The sequence below is a fragment of the Crassostrea angulata genome, chromosome 2, assembly GCF_025612915.1.
Source record: "Crassostrea angulata isolate pt1a10 chromosome 2, ASM2561291v2, whole genome shotgun sequence".
Classification (NCBI taxonomy): Eukaryota; Metazoa; Mollusca; class Bivalvia; order Ostreida; family Ostreidae; genus Magallana; species Magallana angulata.
In genome coordinates this window covers 49,443,532-49,461,388 of record NC_069112.1, presented here as the reverse complement: position 1 = coordinate 49,461,388, position 17,857 = coordinate 49,443,532, and the positions used below count along the sequence as shown (strand labels likewise).

At 34.3% G+C, this 17,857-nt stretch overlaps 1 protein-coding gene across 1 annotated transcript in view; it reads right to left on the bottom strand.

Moving 5' to 3' along the window:
* Nucleotides 1-17,857, bottom strand: part of LOC128173825 (atrial natriuretic peptide receptor 1-like) — a 166,306-nt gene that overhangs the window by 127,171 nt on the left and 21,278 nt on the right. The window lies entirely within an intron of this gene.

Here is a 17,857-nt window from a genome sequence, read left to right as displayed (position 1 = left end):
CACGAAGTGGAAACTTTGCTAATCTCCTTAAAAACGTTATAATTTTGCACTCGTCACATGTAATAACAGAAGGTTGTATATCTTATCATTTAAACATAACATCGCGATTCGTTTATAACAAATATGATAGATCTTGTTTCTGTTCTGTGAATTCTTGTCATAGTTTATCTATTGATTAACTCTCTCTCTCTCTCTCTCTCTCTCTCTCTCTCTCTCTCTCTCTCTCTCTCTCTCTCTCTCTCTCTCTGATCTTTAAAGACAGATGTACATGTGATAGCTTTTGGACAGAAAAAATTAAAGAGAATTGAGGGGATGCAAGTTCAACCAACTAATAAAAACACTTGACTGGCATAAGTATGGAGGTATCCGAATACTCTGATTTTCAAAAGAATAAAAAAATGCTCAGTCTAGTAAATGTCTATGGATTTATGTATAAAAAGAAAATATTATGTTCGAAGACATAAACATTTGCAATAAAGATATCAGTTTCTTTCGATACAACATGAAATCTGACTGTCCAGATGAAAGCTGTTTTTGCAGCAATATATACAAAATGTCATGTGATCTCCAAGGCAACAGTTTGTCCCCTAGTCATGACATGGCATTATCCAAACTAAGGCGATTTTTTTCCAACATTTGTCAAAGCATTTGCAGCAATAATTAGTACCCATATTTACACCAGTAATATATATTATATTGCGGTCTGTTAAAGGTAGCGAGATACCATTATGACATTATTATATCTTTTCTACAGATGTTTATGTTGCAGCATACTATACGTGTACTAATTATAAGGCCAGTGTGAAAAGAAGTTGATATCCAAGCCATGGAAATGCACAGTACGCGTGCGTGGAAAGTCAGAGCTCACATTTATTTAATACCTGTAGTAAATTAACGATGTATGTACCTTGACCTTTTTTACTTACATGTACACCTACCATCTGTCATTTCACTATACCTGTAGGGTTGGTAAGGTTCCAAATACATGAATATGTCAAGGTACATGTATTTCATTCTTTCTTTCTTTAAGGTCCACAACAATGCGATGATGGGAAAACGTCCACGTTCATATCGCACTAGGTTAAAAAACTGAACTTTACTTACTTTACAACGTCTGAAAAAAAATTCTACAACTTTTATTAATATTTCTTGTTGGAAGGGATGTTAGCACGAGGGGTCATTAAATGAGCCAGGTTTAAAGAATTGTAATATCATCCCATTTATCATGAACTTTAACAGAATCATATCAAAAACTTAAAAATTTCTTTTTGAAAGCGTCAGCATATGTCTTGGGTAAAACACTTACCCGCCAATACTTTTTAAAAGCATTGTAGAAACAATCAATGATATAAGCTATTTGCTTTGCAACACTTATCAAACATTTCCTTCCCATAACCCCCCCCCCCCCCCCATCCCACCTTTTATCCAGTTCCTACCATTTTTAAAACAATCTCAGAAATCTGCTCCATTGACCAATTTCAACAATTCATTTAGGTTCATTACTCTTTAGATTTAAGTATCATAATGAGGAAATGATATATAAAGTGAATAGCTCTTGAATCATGTAACTATTTGTTAGAGGTCTGGAGCGGACCACTTGGTGAATGGCTTTCATTTCATCGGCAAATTCCGGTGTAGCTGAGTTCAAAATCTACATTTATTTTCTTTAGAGATTCATGCCTGCATTTCGATCATATGTTAAATACCCATAACTATTGACATTACACGTACTTTAAAATAATTTCCTCTGTATCGTTCTTGTAATTATTAAGGTACATTATCCCACTTTTCATTCATTTAAAATTTGTTTCAAAGATAATGGCTTTTCAAAGAAAAAAAAATCTAAACGACAAATAAAATACAGATGATTTCAGCATAGTTTACAGGACAAAAGATGGCAGCAATTGCCTTTTAACCCCAATTATTTTTTTTAAGTAAAAAAAATGATATTCCACGGAGATTTATCTCCCTTATAAAACGGCCAATGCACCTTATGGCGGTCTGCTTGAATACATAAAAGTACAAGTGAAATAAATCTTATGATTACGGACCATTACATTATCCAATCAATAAAACTAATAGTACATCATCTCCTCGACATCTTGGTATCATATACTTAGTCTAATGGATTGTCCCCCCGTATATCTTGTGTGTGTGTGTGTGGAGGGGGGGGGGGGGGGTTATGAGAAGTCATGCACAGAGCGAATCCGAAGATCCAACATTTGTGTTCCGTCGTTGTAGTTAAATGGAAAGATTTCTTAGTTAAAGGGGTTGGGGGTTGGAATGGTGAGGGTGAAGGAAGTTTTTTTTTTTCAGTATGCATGTCTCCATTAAGAAATAATATTTTAATTTAGCAAAACTTCTATTAACGTGTATTTACATGTGTGTGGTATTTGTATATGCGACGTAAATAAAATAATATTATAATCTCATTATGTTAAATCAAATACCCTTTTGTTGTTTACGAATACTATGAGTCGACGTACAAGTAAAGATGAACATGAATTCTGAATGTTTAATAAAACAGCAAATTTCTCGGCTTTCGAAAACTATTTTCAAAAGAAGAGAAAATTATCAGCTTAATTTGCATTTTACTCAATGACTTCATAACATTGCACTCTTAATCAACAAATACGTAGTGAAAGTTTTTTCTCGGATTTTTTATTTTTATTTTGCATCAATGTTTAATTATCAAGTCGCTCCAAATCAACTGATCTGTTAAACTTAACTGCAGTAACTACAAACGCAAGGTAATCAACTGAAAAGGTACTGAACGCTAAAACACAGTAAAAATCAGACTCCATGCTGTTTTTTTCTCCCTCTCTGTTGCATGAACGCTATGTCAATATTAAGATATTTGTCATCTGGAGTGGCTTTTTTGTTTGTGTTTTTTTTTATTGCATTGCGATACTCTCACATTAAATGGTGACTAAAAAATCAATTGCTCTTAGCCTTTGTACGGTTTTGAAAAGATTATTTTTATCTGATTTTTCTTTTTCATTCAAATTATTAAAAATTGCCTATTTATCAAAACGATTTATGTTTTTATGTATTGTGGGCTATATATTTAGTAAAACAGAGTACATGTAATGTTATCAAGCGAGAAAAGTCAAGATAAAAAAGTTTTAATGACGTGTAACTGTTTAAAGGATGGTAGATTCTAACATCATTGGGTCTAGTTTTTACGGATATTATACTTTATCGTTTTGATTAATGTTTTCTACGTATACGGTATACGCACTGTAGCCAGGTAACGGAAGGGCGACTGAAATTAACGAACGTAGCTTAAAGCCTAACACTGCAGATATTCTTTTCAGGCACGTAGCATCCGGGGGGGGGGACCTGGCCCCCCCCCCCCCCCCCCCACTTTTTCTCGCAGCAACAAATTTTTGGAAACTTTGAATTTCCTTTTTTTTTTTTTTTTTTTTTGCTTGTCAAGATTTTTTGGATGGATCTGGGCCCCCCCCCCCCCCCCCCCACTTTCAAAAACGATGCTACGTGCCTGCTTTTTACGTAAATACGTGAATATCACGGATTTTATTTTTTTTTAGAATTAAGTTTCAATATGGGTAAATGAATATGATTTGAACATAGTACTTTATCTTGACTGTATCATGAATTAACATGAATCCACATGATTATTTACATGAAAAACATGTTGGTCATCACATTTAGCTGATTATAGCATTGATCGCCGTAAAATAATAGTTAATATTTCTATTGATTTGATGGATCTTTTTTTACATTGAAGTAAAATTTTAAGTATATCATTGTAAGATTACCCATGTTTCAAAATATACACGCATTTCAACTCCTGTTCACCATGAAATTCATTGGATTCATTCTAGATATTCAAGTAAACATTAGCCCTGTATCAACTAGTAGTGTGGACGGGATACTATGTAAATTCCATCAAAGTGAGACTAGCGCCTCGTTCTGTACTGTCAATTTTTATTAAGACCTTGGGATGATTCCCATTGTCTTCAATAAGTCACTCCTGCAGGAATCGACCATCGATTTACGGCACGCACCAAATCTTCATCAATCAGGGATTTTTGACACGTTCTACAATCCATACTTGTGGCGGGTCTATCATTTAGGAAGGCAAACGAGCGATGTTTGATGAAAGCTTTTCACGGAACAACCGACTTACAGAAAATCCAGGCAGTAATTTTCTCCTATAATGGGAGATTGTTTGCATTGTTGTTTAGCATCTAGAATTTCTTTTATAACCAGGTTCATGCGCTAAATTTTGAATAAATATGGCGCGAGCATGATTTGCATGTGAGCCTCATGCAGTCCACGCAGCTTCCGGTTCCGCTAAAGAAATTCATCAATGCATAGAGATTTCTCTATTAGAATAACTCTTATAAGACTAAGATCAAGACTCAATTTGACACAGATCGGGGTTTTTATTTTAATTCAAGACCATGCCTTCTGAGTTTGCATTCAACATCAAATTTGGTCTTAAATGTCTACAGTAGTAAAAAAAGCACTGACGCGTGAACTCAAATGAAAACCCGTTCATTTTGCACATTGCAAAAGAAAATTACTTGTAAAACTGCACTGTTCAAACATGTCACAGATAGTGTATTTATTACGAACAGCAGTTTCAGTTTTCTATGAATCAATCGCAGTGACGGTGGCATCTTTTTCCCCCTATAACTTTCATTCACATTGTTTCAGTTCAATGTAACTTGATTTCATTCCTTGTCGGCAGATTCCGGATCTCAGCGGTGCGCCTGTCATGCTTCTTTTATTAATAATACGTAGAGACTTCCGTGATTTATATTTGAAACCATCCTTAGCCGAAAATACTGAAGGAATTTCAGAATGATATCTCCATGTTCAGCTATTTTCAAGTTAATAAGAATAGACAACAGATTGAAATGAAGGATAAAATACTTTAATGCGGTAACTGATAAGTGCGTATAGCGTCGTATTATTCGTCAGCTCGACAGAGTGGATTTATGATGCATCTCAAATGTAAAGAACTCAATAGGACCGCAGGAATCGCAGATAACTAAATGCCGGTCTAGGCCCTCCAGGGGCTAATTCCGGGGTCCCTCCGATCTTATCATAACAAACCGCCTAGCGCGGTTCGGCGTAGTTAAAAATCCTCTACTTTGTCTAGAAGGGGAAAAAGATATCTGGATTCCGTCCCCAAAGAAATATCAGCTTTATCACTGAAACAAAGAGAATTCCATTAGCGAGATTTTTTTCTTCTTTTTCGGCCACAGTTGGTAAATACCCTGGTCGGCCGCAAGTTGAATACGGCTTTATCAAACAATCTAAATTATTTTATTAGAGAAACTAAATATTGGTCTGCGTGATTCCGGCGACTTGTGTGCCAGCTCTTTGTGAGATAACAACATCGTGATCCAGGAGTCGGAATCAGAGCTGACTGCTGCCATAGAAGCAACAACAAAAAATGTAGAAAAAAAAATTATCCGCACAACGGGCCCGATTCGCTCGCCATCTACGAGTATAAGTAATATTTTGCGTGCGCAATAGCTGTTATGATGCACAGTCTTCCTTTTATTTATTTCTTATTTTATTTATTTATTTATTTATTCAGCCATATTTATTTAATTTTTAATTCAACTAATTATTATTTACTATTCGTTTATTTTATTTATCTATTTATACATGTATAATGTACAAGTATATTCATTTTTTTTTTTTGTTTATGTGTTTGTATTTCTAAGGTGGATTTGCCATATTGCTGGGACAAGACATTTAGAGTAGGAATAACAAAAACATGACCTTCAAGTCACCATGACCTTCAAGAACTATGTCTGAACAGTGTATATATGACAATCTAAAGGACTGTCGATTAATCGATTAACGTTAACCCTTAACCCCTGTGATGAAATATACATGTAAACAACGGCAAGAAACGCATGATGAAATGATTAAACCATTGTAAATAGTTTACTTTTAGACTGCTCCTGGTAATGGTACCACAATCTATACAATCTCACGCCCCCGATCGTCATTTGTACGTGCGTCATTTAATTGATTTTTGTGAAAATTCAGATATATTTGTGGGTTTATTTGTCTGCTTTTGGTTTTTTTATATTATTTTCCAAATTCGTTTATTTTAATATCCCTTAAAGTAAATTGTTGGTGATAGCTTGTAGCACCACCAACAGAGTGCAAATGTACGTATGTTAATAAGTTTTTTTTAGTAATTTAATGTAAAAGAAGAACCTTGGTGCTTGAATAATAAACTCTCCTAAACTCTTTTGCATTGATATATTAAGTCAAACGTTTTTTATTTCCATAGATAACTATCGTGAATGACTCCGCGAGCTGTTCTTATCTGTTCTAAGGTTACAATTAGCGTCTTCCCTTGGAAGACGCTATACAGAGGGGAAGAAATCTACGATCTTCGGGCTGTTCACTTCCTCTCCATTGTGATTGGTCGAAAATATATGACGTGAAAATCTTCATTTATTTCATTGGTTGAAATGCTGTTTGGCAAAAGGAGGATGATTTGCTGATGATATATTACACGAACCAACAAATAATTTTTCAACGTCTTCAATCTTAAAAAAGAGAAAAAACGATAAAAAATATATAATCCCTTTGAATAATAGTGACAATATTAAATTATCTTATATCAATTTTAATTTCTTCCTAGAATTCCCATATACGAAGTGCATTCTATGTATGGTAATAAGTAACGTCGTATACTATACGGAAATGGCCGACAGGCCGGGCAGGCAAATGTGCATGTAACATAATGCGTAACCTAAACCGTCGTCCGGTTCACTGCATCAGCCTACCGTAAATAACGTTATATTTGTAACCTAAGACTTTTCGTGTTAATTTTCTCCAACAGCTCGGCGTGATGTGCGCGATTAATGGAGTCTGTGAGTGATCGAAAACGTCGGTATGCGGTACCGTTTATGGGGTTTCTGCAGGCCTCTTCGGTGTGGACTTTTGCCCCAAGGAATTAAAGAGAGCGCAGGATTTAGAGGCGAAGCCTCGACCGCGAGAAGCCGGGCTATTATAGCAGGGCTAGTAATGACTAATTATTCATCCGAATACGAGATCATTACTCAACATTATAATTTACTGTGTCGCTTTATGTTATTGCGCATGTGATACATTGTTTTGTTGTTTTATGGAACAGAAAGATAAGTGTTGTTAGATTGGTAAATAAATAAAAACACGGGAAACGAATGAAGATGGAATTTAAAAACTACGAAAAACATAAAAATTAAAAAAAAACAACACCAAAATTCCTCATTTCTACTGTAACATTAAATTATTTCATTATAATTTCATAAGTCAAATGTCAAGCGAGTTACTCATCAACTTTATCATCTCAGTTAAGTTGAAAATATAGAAAAATGTATACTAAAAGTATACTAAAAGGTACTGTATACTGTTATTTGACAAAAGGTATACTAAAATATAACTATACTCAAATAAGAATTGTTAAAGGTAAAATACATGTACATGTAATTGTTTAAAGCATTTTTATACTGTTTGAATATTTCATCATGGAAATATACATACTTCAGCGCACTTAATTATCAGCTGTCACTGTAAAGTGTAGTGGAATACGCGGAATTGAGGCAACACGAAATGCGCTAAAACAAGATTACTCATGATCAGAAATAAGACTTTTTACAGTGAACGATTCAGAAATTAAAAACACGTACATTACAGACTCTCATCACGCGCGTCTTTCTGAGGTAAAGAAGATATAGTCTGACAAAGCGAAAAAATATTATTAATAGCATCCACTCTTAAACACCCTGGTTAGCATTAGATCTATACTTTAACAAAATGTCTTACATTTTTAATATCTTTATTTTCCCTCTTTCAAACACTAGCGATATAAAGACTATCAATAGATCCTGCGAGGAATCTGCGGGATAAATGGATTGATGCAAACTGAAAATTAAAAACAGACCAAGATAGTGAAAATCACCAGGTCAAAGTTAAAACCAGGATGTGAATTGGCCCGCCCGCCATTTGATGAATGGAACCTTACGGACGATTTAATGAAGATGGATGCCGCTGATGCAAACTTCTTGTCGTTTTCTGAATGACACTACACAGAAAAGAGTTACTTGATGGCAAAACAGCGACGAAAATAGTCCACAACTGCCAATACTCTATAGCCCCCTTAATTTGGAGGATTGAAAGGAAAGGTCATTCGATGTGTGAAGAGGTGTTTCCTCAAGTGACTACGTTTTTTTTTCAACCACGTTTAAGAAGCTTTTTTACTTTTGGTCTGCGATTGGGAATTTCATCGAGTGATAGAATGATCAGAGATATTAGGAAAATAAATAAATATCAATTCATATGCAAATAATCATTTTGAATCATTAAGCTGATAACTATATAGATACAACTCTCTCTCTCTCTCTCTCTCTCTCTCTCTCTCTCTCTCTCTCTCTGCAACTTATGAATCCGTATAACATTCATGATATAATATAATACTGCAAATTATAACGAGATAAATTGTATACAGTTAAGATCAATATTATGCAGCTGCTCTTAAACAGCATACATTCCTTTTTAGGGGCCGATGTAAATTAGTGTAGAGTATATACTTGTAATTATTTAATTGACATTATTCCAAAACACTAAAGTAGCCCATTTAAGTAGTAGCTTATGTCAAAGTTAAACGTTGGCTGAGTTGCGTTTACCGTGAGCTAGCGTGCTAAATCTTTCCATCATTGTTTGGAAATCACATCCGGTCTAGACGCTAAAGATACCCCTTAATATTAACCCATTTCCGGACTCCGTAATATCGACTCGGTAAATATTAAGTTAAAAATTGCATATCTTATCATTTGATTTCTAAACATAATAAACCGATCTCATCACATTTGTTTATGACGTTAATGTAATTGCACAACCTCATATCTCTTCACAGCGTATTCAAGCAGAATTTGAAAACAATTTCAGCCACTAAAACAGATTTTAAAACAAACTTCTAGTTCTCTCTGTCACGCATCTGACTGGGTTTAGAGATTTGAGCTGATCAGATTTAATGATTTGATTTCATTAAGCAGAGGAAAACTCAATAACACTTGTAGAGATTCGTATCAAACGAGGGAATACTTGAAGACCAAAGGTCGGAGATGATTGTAGGCACGCGAAACGAATGATCAAACTAACGAGAGAGAGAGAGAGAGAGAGAGAGAGAGAGAGAGAGAGAGAGAGAGAGAGAGAGAGAGAGAGAGAGAAGCCAGTCTTCGTTCCATGTCTACTGATAAAGATACCAGTATAAGTAAAAGAAGAATACATTGAGACAAATCCATTGGTCTTGAATTTTCCTTTTTGATAATTTTCAACTATAAATATCATTTTTACATTACACTTCGAACATTTTTTTAACGTCCAGTGGTCGAGCACAAAGTGTGAAGTTCGATTGTAAAAGACACGTTGATTTCAATCTCACGCTTATTTATAAACACAACTTTTAGGGGTTGAGCATGTAACCTTTTGTATAATACATTGTATATGACAAAATTGAGTCTACCTTAAAGAATTACTTTCATTACATGTATTAATCACACTTAAAGTTGATAATTATTGCAAAATTGTTTGAGAATTGCGTTTAGTTTGTTTTCGTCTGTCGTATTTGATTTTTGTGTATACATAAACGTGGTCTCCTTGATTTTGCAGTCACCTATTAAACAAATTAAACGACCTCTTATATTAACATTCCTGAATCATTAATATGGAGACCATGATTATCATTAAGGGGACTCGATGGTTGTGGCCATTTTTAGACTGTATTTATCTCACGACGAAGAAGAAGTGTTCTATATAAGAATATAGAAAATACCAAAATTTAAAAGATTATTAATTATATGGATAATTATTTTCTTTACTAAATAATAGTTTAATTATAGCTGAACTAATCATATTTTAAAATTTTAGGGTTCCTTCGTTAACCATCCAGCGTCCTTAATTTGGACGTTATGTTTATCGCTAATAAAGAAAATATGTTTATTAGGTATCTATAAATACATGTAACAAATGGAATAAGTACCTTAATTTTAATGACCTTTTTGTACTAGTCGTCTGGTTAGGTATGATGACTTTTCAATGCATTATGTACATGTAACCGGCCTACTCCATCCTTGATAGGACCGTTCCTTACACCTTGCCTACCGATTATTAGCTAGGGTTGTTTCCCTTTCTTGTAAGTACGTTGTACCTATGCATTGTAGTGTTTATTAGTCAACATCTGTACAGCTCATAGACACATAGGCGTCGTAACGGGGGGGGGGGAGGCTTAGCCTTCCCCAACAATTTTTTTTGCTAAGTTAGACTTAACCATCAGGCACATAGCATCAGGGAGGGACCACCCACCCCCCCACCCACCCCCCCCCCCCACACACACACACACAAACATACTTTTTCTCGCAGCAAAAATAATTTTTCTTTAATTTTACGTAATTTATAAAAAATTGAAGTATCAGGTAGATGCCGCCCCCGCCCCCCCCCCTCCCCCACACATTTTTGGTAAAATGTAAGGAACTGATATGGAAAATAAGGTATAGGTAATATTAAGAGTGATATTGAAAATTGCACTTGTCCCCGGATTAGGAATTTCATGATTTTATAGCCTTTTTTTTTTTTTTGCTTTTGTCAAGATTTGTGATGATTAGTCTAGCCCCACCCCCACTCCCACTTTCAATTTGCTCCCGACTCCACCGAGACATATACATAACAGTTAGTATACACATGTGGTTAATATACATATAAGGACAACATTGTAAGTATCGGTCTGTGATGAATAAGTGTTTAATTAATGACATTTTACTTTTATAAAAGTCAAAGATCTTTCGCAATCCTTGGATCAGACATTGCAGTGACAAAGGAATTAATATATTAAAATGAGGCTGGATTGTCTACAAATTAATCATCAGATCTTTCTTCAAATTTGAGATATGATTTTTCAGCCATAAAAGATGATTTAATGAAGAGAAATTCCTAATTTTTAAGCTTTAAAATTTTAAATATTTTCTGTATATCTTTATGTACAAAGTTCTTCTTTAAAAGGAGATAAATTCAGTCCAAAAATGACCATGAGCTTACGGTCCACTTTACAGATTCTTGTGATATGACATAATAGTAGAAGCAAATGTGCCATATTAAGTAACAGTCGTTAAATGCAGAGGAAATTCAGGATACCCGTGAGACGTCTCTTAGACAGTACAATGGCCGATAATAGCATCATCGATGACTTCAATATGATAGCAGAATGACTATTTAGAACGGAGCAGATCCCTGCATCTTCCCCTGTCCCCCTTAACTGCGCCCCCCTGGGGCGAGTAATGTTTGTAATATCCTCAATAAACGTCCAGCCAGGCATGAGAACATGGACAAAATTCGATATGAAGACATCGTTTCCATAAATTAGGCTTTTCTCTGCGGAGTTAATATGAATGATCTATATATCGATATTTCAGTTGAAAGGATATCTGTAACCATATATATATGTGTATAGAATTATAGTCAAATCAAACTAAGTCTTGTATTTATGTGCTAAAAAACCCTTTTAGCTAAAAAGCACCAAGTCGTTCGTTATTTTAGATTCCATTTTGTGTATGCAAGATGCTTTTGATCAAAGCAGGCTTGGAAAGATTTTTCTTTGAAAATAACAATAGATATTTGTTCTCTTCTCAAAGCAGTGGGAGAATTTCAATAATTCTGGTCGGAAAAAAAACCCAGAGAGATTGAAAGCTCGGATTCTGTCATGTTAATTAAAGAAACGTCTTATTTATCTCTCTCAAATTCAAAGAACCGGAAATATCGTATTGGATTTTACTCATTAAAAATTCTGTAATGGTTGAAAATGTGGATGAAAAAAAAATATACAGAATATTTGTTATTACATGTACATCCATACGAAAACTTCATGATATATTCGATTCTAATTCTACCAAACATTATTCTGCTTAAAATTCTCGTTAAATAGATCGGAGGATACAGTGCCTATAACAACGGTGTTACATGTATCAAGTAAATAGTTCATTATTGAGCATTAACTTGCAGCTTCTCCACAAAACACAAAACGGTGTTGTAAAACTGCTGCATGCTTATACAATTTATTAAATACTCGGTATATGAAACAGTTTTTCGTTCAGATATTGTTTATGTCAATGGAAACGAGGACCACTTGGATAGAAGAATCATCGCGATGGAAAAAATATTTATTCTTAAAATTTGAATCGTGTCTGTCTAATGTTATTTTTTTAACATTGAAATTCAAATCCTTGCGATAATCGACATAGCAATCTCTCTCTCTCTCTCTCTCTCTCTCTCTCTCTCTCTCTCTCTCTCTCCCTCTCTCTCTCTGGTGGGGTGGGGTGGGCGATGAATAACTTTGATAACTGATAACTTTACCTTCTTTTTTTCAATTTTTCAAAATTCATTTTGAAAACACCAATGAGCGAATCGTGGAGGCGTTATTTTACGCTATAAAAAGCTGTATAGAGTTATAGTCATTTTTCTACTAAAGGTCAAAGAGGCGTAACTCTGTTGCACATATAATATAACGATCATGTGCAATCCTTACTAAATAGTTATTTCTACGGATTAACCACGTACAAACAGATAAACAAATCACAAACAAAGTTAGATATAATTCCATTAATAATTGATTTTAGATGATTTTAGTTTAAGAAGTATTCTATTCAGAAATTCACATATATATGCATAAGTGAATATGGATCGACCAGCAGGCAAAAATAGCCTACAAAAGTTTTCTCAATTAAAAATCAAGGTACATATATTATACTTAAAATAGCAGTAGTGTATATTTTTTTAAATTTTTGCATAGACAAAATACTAACTTATAGATAATACAAAGATAAAGAGACTAGTTAACAATGAAATACAGAAACAGAGAAAAAATATATAGCAGCTATGATACGCCCAATAATTGTTCTACATTTACATGTAGACTACATTTAGCGCATTGTTTATTATTTTCGTCAAGTTACATTCTAATTCGTTTAAATGTTTTCTATAAATTTACGAACTTGGTCAAAAATGAGAGATAAACGGGTAAAATAACCACATCTTGAACTTTGAGTATATTCAACCAAGTTATGATTATACAAATCAGATTGCTAGAAAAAATTTCTTAGCTGACAATGGAGTATATTCAAATTTCTTTGTCAATGGTTGTATAATTTATATTCTGTATTGCATGTATCTACAGGATTTTTGTTTTGTATACTTTGCTTAAATTTAGCTATATACTACATGTAGTTGTAGATTTTACACTGTCTGGCAAAGTGTTCCATAACTGTTGATGGCCCAAAAAAACTGTTATAAGGTGAAACATATTAATGCATGGGGAATAAATATGTGAAAATGGTTGATATTGTTCCACAAAATCATTTAAATATTAAGTTGTATAATTATTGATTATTTTGTACATAAAGGAAAATTTGTATTTTTTCTTCTATCACTTACTGTTTTCCACCTTAATTTATCATAAAAGTTTTGTTTTGAGGAAGTGCGTCTTAATCCTGCGATGATGCGTCCAGCCTCGCTTTGAACACTTTCTAATAAATCACATTGATCGTATGGGACAACTGTCGATATTAACAGGGATAGAAGAACAATATGATCAAAATACTTTCACCGGTTAAGTATTTTTCAAATTTCACAATAATTGACAAAAAAATGTCTTTTAAATTTTTGGAAAGGTAAAAATCATAAAAGCCACATGCAGCGAGATTCGAACTTATTCGTTGTCAACGCCCTGGCCCATTGCGTCATAGGATTAGCTTACAATTTTGAGAAATAAAACATTTACAGTGTATAAAATTATACTTGATTTTATTGTTTATTTTGACAATATACTGTAAGTCGATTTAATTCCACGGTGTTAAAATTTCACGATTTATCAAAAAGTACCAATCGCGATGGTTTTAATTTCACGCTTCAAGAAAACCAATTGATCAAAGTATAAGCATTAACACGTTTTAAAGAAACTTATGTTAATATTTACGATGGGTTTAATTTAGCGTAAAAACGATAAATCGCGAACATAGTGAAATTAAAACCATCGTGATTATTTGCCAATCTACAGTATATGGAGATTGTCCCATAATAAAGATGTATTTTTATATTTGTATGCCACGCAGCACACTTCAAAGTTTACATCTATCTGCTACGGTTCAAAAGCCATAGTCAAACAGCAACGAGTTTGCTGATAGAAAGAGAGATAGAAAGACAGACATGTGAGGACAGAAGGACAAACAGAACAACAAACGTCAAGCATCGGGGGGGGGGGGGGGGCGGAGATAGCAAAATGTGTGGAAAGAAAGATAACTCTTTCGATCTTCTGAATGACTTCAAACGATTTGAAAGCAACAGTCATTACTTACGTACGAGGTTAAAGCTGCTTGGTCCGATTTTATATCAAATTTTATGCGCGCTTTTAAACGATGGCTATGCTTAGTATATGTATAATAGCAGACATTGCAGTAGTAGTACTCGTCAATTATGCCAAATTTCAATGAAGAAAAATACGTACAAAATTTGCTAACAAAAACAAACGACATTAAAAGGTACCGCGTTATTTCGCCTCATGTTAAATTTTACCCCTGACGACGAGACGGGTATGGTTGTATTACGAATTTGACATCGCTTTAAATAAAGGTCGAAATGATCAGACAAATTACAAATCAACATGTGTTCGTTTTGTTCGCTAATATTTCTAAAGTCTGCTTTCTTTACAATCGATGCATAGCAAGCGGGTTGAATAACCCCAATCCAAGTTGTATCCTTTTCTAAACATTCCCGTGATGCATTTTGGTTTGTTTTTTCGTTTGCCCAAAGAGAAATTATTTTTATTTACTTTGAATATTTCTAACTTTGAAAGGAGACTGATTCTGCTGGTGTAAATAGGAGAAAGTCCATAACGTTCTAAGATAAATGATTTGTATGAAAAAAAAATTGATACTGTAATTACAAAAAAATCGGACCAAGCAGCTTTAAATATTGTTTTAATTTCACAGTTGAATGAATTTGAACTTTGTTTTTAGTTGTCTAAACTACCTGACTATTATTTAATATTACAATGTATGTAACAGCATCGCTTGAAAAAAAAAATTTGAAAGTGAAATAACGATCAATATTCTATTTGATAGTAACTTTATACAATTCAGAAAGGGTTTTCTAACATCAAAATAGTTACTTCTCATTGTCTTAATTTGTCTGACCAAAAAAAAAATTTCTTTTTTAAAATTGACAGAAACAAAAATTATTTAGCCTACTAAGCTCAGTTCAATTTTTTCCCACAATATTTTTTTCAAGATTCTGGGCATGTGGAAGCTTGTACCAGCAAAAAATACAACAGAGCATATTAGATTAAACTGTAGTTTGAATGCATGTATTTGTGTAGTTTTCAATTTGTTCAATTTTCGCTTTTAAAACAATTAAAACAAATAATTTTAAATAACTCTGAGTTGCATAATTAGAACTAACTAACTAATTTCTCTTCATATCAGAATCAAATTCAGAACGTGATAACATCATAAACACTCATATACCGTAGTTACATGTAGGTACAGCTTTGTAGCATCAGGGTATCGATTTCTAACGTGTTTTCATTATAGTGCCTATATTAACGAGCACTTTTGCATTTTTGTGTGTTCAAGGATTTCCTAGATCCCCCCTCTAGCCATCAATTTCTACCTACAGCTGACTGTAAGCCTGTCCTAGAATTAATGTAGCAATATTATACTTAAGCCTGCAGATAATTCCTATCGGTTTTCTAATCAAACAACAGAAAATCACAACAGACCATCCGGATTTCTCGGCGATTTCTCTCAGATTACGCTAACAAGTAATTAATCTTCCCACATTAACTGAAGACATTAGTTTTGTTTTGCTTTTAATCTAATAGTTTACTAAAATTTCAGGAGATTTGTTTTTACTAATCACTCAATTTGTCGCGCCGGTTCATAATTCGTTTCAGTGGGGTTTTTTTTCCTACATGGTGTCGCATAATTCGACTTCCGGGGAGTTGAGAGTATCGCCAAGAACTGCAGATTTAGATGCCTGTAACTGTGGTTCTGGAACCGAAAAGACTTAGAATAGCTAACAACTTTTGTTAATTTATGTGTTACTTTTATGCAATAATTCTATTCCTTTTGTAAAATAAGAATGAGGTGAAAAGTGACCGATCTCTTTCAACTTTATAGCGCCCGGGACCGAGTCAAAAATCAAGCTAGAATGCTTAGTTATGATTCTCTGACCTCCGACGGTAGCATTTATCAATTTCATTACTATCATGTGAAGTTGAATTCAGTATTCTTTAAGGGTAGGGTGGAGGTGGGTCATTGGAGAGAGTTTTTATTTGAATGCAATTTGGTTTTATCAATTAATTATAGATCAATACACGTATACCCCTGAATTTAAACCTTCAGTTAAAGAAAACTGTTAAAGTTTGAACGTTGATTGTCTGTATGAAGACGATACTTGAGACTATTTTTATTTTATCTCAATTTTAAAAATAGATCTTTTAGTTGTTGTGAGGTCTTTTTCTTCAAACATTTAACAGAATCTGACATACAAACGCTCTGCCCAAATTTTTATGGCTGAAAGAGGTTTAACTCCTGGGTTTTTTTTTCTTTCTGTTTGTTATACATGTAGGTCTGTAAGCTGACAAACGACGCCAATGCCTTTGAAATTGTCTTCGGCAAAAAGGCATACGCTTTATAGAATTTTACGTGAAAACAACAGATCCCAGTCTTCCTGTTTAAATCAATTTTGCTCCTGCATTCGCGATCAGCTTCAAAACGAGAAGTCATATATTGAGATGCGTTTATGGATTAATAGATTATGACAAAAGGAATACGCCGCAAGTAAATCTTCTGCATTTTAAAGTGTTCCCCCCTCGACACTTTTGGATTTCACTCTGCCTCTTCGTTTTTTATGCGGCCCTTTGTTCATACTGATGTCTTAAAATACAGAGTTGGATTCACTATAAATATAAAGCCTTATTCTGTCTTTGTTACGGGTCGGGGTAACAGTGGATAGGGGGGGGGGGGCTATAGATGATTGTATTAAATACACTGTGATCAAATGACGAGGGAGAGTTGGCTACGGTTGAATTGCATGAGAGGGCAAAGATAACCAAAATATAATCTCGGGTTCTTGTATGCTAGTTCGTAGCCTACATGTACCTAATCTACCCGATTTTTCTACAACGTCAAATAATGAAAGCTCGCGGCGACCTTGTAATGCTCTCGTTCGAGGAGAATTAAGTTAACTTAAACTTAAGCCACATCGGACAAGCGGCTGATTTCTTAGCAACCAGATAGTGTTATTAGAGTTCTTCAAGTGTTTGCTTGGTTTTCTTAGACCGAATATCCGGTCACTTGAATGGCGGTTCAACCCGGCGAGAATTTCACGTCGACGGCCCTCATCTGACCACTGTAATTGACAACACCGCGGGAACTATTTTGTTGCACTTGATCTCGCGGAGGTTTGGCGCTGTGGGCCATTACTGTCTGCTTGCTGTCATTGATTTCGACTAATCCAAATTAAAGCCCTGGAAGAATTTAATTAAATAGGTTTTTATTCATTCATCAAACGGTCTGGAATGATAAGGGGGAAACTCTTATTTGTCAATCAAACACCCGCACGTGAGGGAAATCGCCTCGGAAGAAGACATCTAGGATACAAAGCGGTACATGAGAGAGTTTAGCGTGACTAAAGGGGAAGAGGCTATCTAGATTTTGTTGCATCCTAATAACATCATAATACAATGTATTCTATAGTTCATGGAATGTCAGAACTGCGAAAGAATTGGACGCATATATCAGATTGTTAACTCTGATATAGTTTT